This window comes from Solanum tuberosum, unplaced genomic scaffold, assembly GCF_000226075.1.
Source record: "Solanum tuberosum cultivar DM 1-3 516 R44 unplaced genomic scaffold, SolTub_3.0 scf00170, whole genome shotgun sequence".
Taxonomy (NCBI): Eukaryota; Viridiplantae; Streptophyta; class Magnoliopsida; order Solanales; family Solanaceae; genus Solanum; species Solanum tuberosum.
Window position 1 is genome coordinate 1,032,215 of NW_006239093.1, and position 5,844 is coordinate 1,038,058.

The window sequence follows — 5,844 nt, forward strand, 5'->3', positions numbered from 1 at the left end:
AACAACATGATGTGGGATGTACTCCATGAGTTGTGATACTCTTGAAAGATTTAAGACCCGATTTGCTCTAAGAAATACTCCATATATGAAATCACTGCAGCTGATTAGAGCTTGAGATGAAAACTTAGGCGATTTGTAGTTGAATCTGTTCCACTCTTCAGAGGAGATCTATCGTTGATATGTAGTGGACCTTAGAAAACATATCAGTAAAAGTTTACCCAGTTCGATCTAGCTATGCTTTGAAAGTTGTTGATTAAATTTGGTCTTGTTCATTCAGCTTAGAGAATCAAGTGAGCTGATAGTTGTTTCTTGTTAATTCCACCTTTGTTCTTCTTTTTGGACATCTATTTTTTTTCCTTTCTATATTATTTAATAAAATGCCCTCTACTAAGTTCTATTATATGTTAAGTGGGCCTTTTTTTTAAAAATGTAAGGATGAAAACTTAAATAAAAAATAGTTCGTACTATTTTTTACCCTAATTTATTTGATATAGTAAATTTAATTGGATAAGAATGAGTGAGATCCAACATGGATACAATGTTGATAATGTTGAAATATTTTCATATAAAGAAATGTGTTATGTTTTTCGTATTGACAAAATATAAAATTGGTTAGAGGGAAGTATGTCAAAATGTTACACGTCATAATTTTATTTTCACATATCAACTACTTTAATAAATTTTCCGATAAAATATATTTGTGTATCCATGAATTGCAAATATTTTGTGCTGACTAAATGAGTTATTTTAAATAGTTCGATAACATATTGGAGGTTTTCTCTGAATAAAATTAAGTCTAATAAAGATTTATATCTAATTTTCTAAAAGTTAGTACATGATATTAAATTAATATTAATAGTAATATACATATTTCAGTAGACACGCTCATCACAATTGTAGACTTAAACCAAAAGAAAGAGGCCTCTACTACTTCTTTGTACAACCTCAACGAACAATTCTACTAGACCAAAAATGACGTTTTAGTACTAACCGTACTGACAGAATTCTAATCCGCGCACCTTTACAAATTATTTTTTACCAAAGTCAAATTTTGGCTAAAATTTAAAAGATAAAACATCTAACGACACAGACAGAAAACGAAAGCCTCAAAAGTCAAACCAACCATCCTATTAGACAAAAAAATGACCTTGTCAACCTAACCGCATTGACAAAACTATCATTCGAGCACATTTACCAAATATGTTGATCAAAGTAAAATTTTGGCCAAAACTTAAAAGGTAAACGCCTAACGGCACAAAATGAAAATGAAAGCCCCCGAACCAACAATCCTATTAGACAAAAATGAACTTCCAAAGCTAACCGTGCTGACATATTTCTCATTCGATCAATTTACAATTTTTTTTGACCAAAGTCAAATTTTGGCCAAAAGATAAAAGGTAAAACACCTACCGACACAAATTGAAAAATTAAAAACCTCAAAACCAAAACCAACGATCCTATTAAATGAAAAATGACCTTCCAGATAAAATTGCGCTGACAGAATTCTCATCTGAGCATGTTTGCCAAATGTATTGTCCGAAGATAAATTTTGGCCAAATCTTAAAAGTTAAAACACCTAAGTGCACAAACTAAAAATAAAAGCCTCAAAACCTAAACCAACAATTCTACTAGAGAAAAAATAACCTTTCGAAGCTAACCGCACTGATGAAATTTTAATCTGAGCATGTTCACCAAAATTTTTGACCAAAACATTAAAGTTAAAACGCCTAATAGCACAAACATAAAACAGAAGCCTCAAAACCTGAACCAATCAGCCTATTAGATCAAAAATTACCTTCCAAAGCTAACCGCACTGACGAAATTCTCATGTGAGCATGTTTAAAAAAAAATGTTAAGCAAATTCAAATTTTGGCCAAAAGTTAAAAGTTAAAACACCTAAAGGCACAAACTGAAAATAAAAACCTCAAAATCTAAACCAAATATCCTATTAGACAAAAAATGAGCTTCAGGTTGCTTATGAGTTAGATTTTCCAAATGATTTAATATCGGTGCATCTAGTTTTCCATGTCTCTATGTTGGAAAAATCTGTTGGTGAGTCGACATCCATAGTTCCCTTAGAAGGGTTGGGAGTTGATAAAAGTCTTTAATATGAGGAAGTTTCGGTTGAGAATTTGGACCGGCAAGTTAAGAAGTTGAGAATTAATGAAGTAGCTTCCATGAAAGTGTTGTGGAGGAATCAGTTAGTTGAGGGTTCTACTTGGGAGGCCAAGGCAAATATGATATCCCTATATCCTCATCTTTTTCCTTATACTCCAATTATAGCTTGAGGTAATGAGTTCCTCTTGGGTTGTCCTATGTTTTGGAGGCATCTGTTTTATGTGTTTGCATGATTTCCTTATGTTATGCATGTTCATGAAAACTTGAGTTTTGAAAGAAAATGAGTTTACATGATTGTTTTCATCATGTTATTGCGTATTGAGTATGAATTGCCTATAGACTTCATGATATGAATTGATAAACATGCTTTGGCTATGCTTTTTGAGAATGAATTACATATAGGCTCCATGAGATGGTGTTGAGTATGCTTTTAGCTTGGAGAAGGTAGTTCCTCCTTGAACATGATAAATGTTGAGATTTAATGCATAATGGGTTGCTAGAAGTAGTTCCTACTTCCTTATGATGCATTGCAGTATGTTTAGCTTGGAGTTGATGTTTCCTCCTTGTATATGTGCATTGCATGCATGATGGGCTGTTAGGATTAGTTTCACCCCTCTTATGATTTTTTGAGAACACCATAGCTTGGAGTTGATAGTTCCTCCTCAATTGCATGCATTGCATTTTAGGTTGGGTTGTTAATTCCTCCCCTACTCTTTTAGAACCAGTTTGAATCTCATTCGAGGACCAATGATCCCAGGGGGGAGATAATGTAACGCCCCGGATTTAGAAAAGGGAAAATAATAAGTTTGTAGTCTACTAGGAGATCCGCCGAGACAACTTGGCCATCCACCGAGACAACTTGGCGATCCGCCAAATAGACCCTCCTCGCCTTTTGGCTTGGTCCCTGTTTGCCACAATTTTGTATTTCTAGGCAAGCCAAGTCGGGCTTGCCGTTCCAGTCGACGCCTCACCAAAATTCCTCCCCCATCGCCAAAGTGGTCTGCCTCCTTGGTGGGTACACTGTAAAATTAGGCGAGCCAATGGCACACTTGGCGACTCGCCTAGTGCCCTTAGGCGAGCCTCAACGTGCAACGTCCAATAGTAAGTTAGGGTCCTTTGTGTCTTTTCAGATTTCTTTTAATTTGATACTACGTCATTTTACCCCTCATCTAAAGACCTATATAAGTCTCATGCTCTCAAATTTTCCCAATTTAAAACCCATTCTCTCAAAACTCCAAAAGAAAAACCAATCTGCTCTCCAAAATATTTCTCTCTCTAGAAACTTGAAGAAGAAGAAGAAAGGATTTAAGCTAGAATCAAGGTAAATACTCAATTCCTCCATTGAAGGCTAGATTTTGGATTCAAGGTATGATAGTTTTCATCCATGGATTCCTTCCATCCATGGAGTTCCCAAATTCCTCTATTTCAAAGGGTAGAATTCCCCAATTGAGTTAGGGGTCTCTTCAATTATCATGGGTTCTCTTTAATGTTGATCTAAATGATTGAATTATGATCTTTTATGCATGAATTGATGAAATATGAGGATTTCATCATGAACCCATGTAATCCCCTATGTTTTCAAATTTATGAATCATATGATGTGGGATTTTGATCTTCAAGGAAGAGTTTTATAAAATTAAGCATTTATTGCAAGATTTACATGTATTTATGATGAAATCTATATATAACTCATGTTTTCTATGCATTGATGATTGAAATTGGGTTTTGAACCTCAAGAGGTAAATTATGGACTTATGCATTTTCTTATGAAATCTATGCAAATGTTTTTAGGGTGCTTTGAGAGTAAAGTACCAATGTTGTGGTTGTGTTGTTGAAAGGACATTCTCATAAACATAACAATCATGATGTGAAAGTTTTCTCACATAGAAAGAATTCTTAGGTTGAAAGCCTTTCTCACCTAATTGAATCAAAGAGTAAGAGCTATACTAATGAACTAGCTTGGTTTGGTTGTCCAAGGGCACCTTTCCATGGATTATTAGATAAGTCACGACTTAATAATTATTCTGTGGGATTTATTCTTAGCACCGAGTGGATAGTCATAATGAGATGGAAGCTCTCGCGTAGTAGGGCTGGGTTTCTAGAAGAAATCTCATGAGATGGAAGCTCTCTCGAGTAGAGGCCGGGTTTCTAGTAGCAATCTCCTTATTCCTTAACTATGTGCCTCCATAGGTTGATTAACTAGTGAATCCACTTAAGCTAGAAGTTCATGGTCCTTACTTGGGCAAGTAGGACAACCCTTTTCAGTGTGGGAGACACTGAGGGATGATGTTATAGCTCAGATGGTCTGTATGTCGGTTAAGGCTTGTTCCCCACATTAATAATGAACTGAGGTTACTTCAAGAAGTATAACATATGATTTCAATAGTTTTAAAGACGAAGGTAGCGTGCATTGACCATGATTTTATGATCTATATTTTATTACTCTTCTATATCATGTTTAGCTTGGTCTATTGCATGTCAGGAAATGAAATGTCCCTTTTAGCATGATTTACCCATTTTATGCATGACTATCATATTTTATACATTATTTTGTACTAACGCATTCTCTTGCCTATATATCTCCAAATGTACAGTCCGATAGTCAGGGTCATCGTTCTCGTGGCTAGTGGTTCAGTTCCAGATTTTCGAGCTTTGGTGAGTCCTCATGCTTCGAGGACGAAGTTATTGTTTTAGTTTCTTTAATGTATTTCTCTTCTGAACATGATGTATTGGCTATGCCCAATTTCATTCTATTGTATTAGATGGCTATGATGGGACAAGTGTTTTAGACTTCCGCTTTGCTTTTATAAAAAAATGTTTTGGACTTGGACTATTGTTTTAATCTTATTTGTATGGAGTCCTTCGGGGTTCTATACACCATGTTAGATCTAGGGGGTAACCCTAGGTCGTGACAAATAAGGGAATGAAAAGTATTATATTCTTCTACATATCTTTTGTAATTTTAAATTTTTTTCTCTAGTGGTTTCAAACTTAAAGGAGATTGCAGAAGTTATATGTTGCAAAGTGAGTAGTTTTCCTATAACATACTTGGGGCTTCCACCGCAATGATTGAGATGGAGTGATTGAAAAAATTGAAAGGAAATTGACCTCCTAGAAAATGTAATATCTCTCTTTTGGTGGCAGACTTAGACTCATCAATAAAGTGTTGCACAACAATCCTACCTACCTCATGTCCCTATTTCCATTACAAAAAAAGATTCAAGAAAGACTAGACCGATTAAGTAGAGATTTCTTATGGGAAGGTAACTGTGCAACTAACAAATTTCATTTGGTTATTATACCCAAGAGACATTGTGGTTTAGGGGTTAAATATTTGATCTTGCACAACAATAGTTTTCTAATGAAATGTTGTTGGAGATACAACATGGACAATATTGTACTTTAGATAGTTGTAATATGGAAAATATATGGGGTGGAAAGCAAGTAGTGCACAAGCCAAAATAGAGATCTCCATGGCTCAAGTCTCTGGAAACCCATTTCAAAGCAATAAGGGAAGGTCGAACCCAAGTCTTCACTTAAGGTGGGGAATGGATATCATAACTCTTTCTGGAAAGAAAGATGGTTAGAGACAAAGAGTGCGAAAGATGAATTCTAATCTCTTTTCCTAATCGCCAACAATCAGGAATCCACTATTTCTTAGTATTGGCAAGACAACTCTTGGATAGAGTAAGCTTCATTAAAAATACTAATATTTGGATACAATAT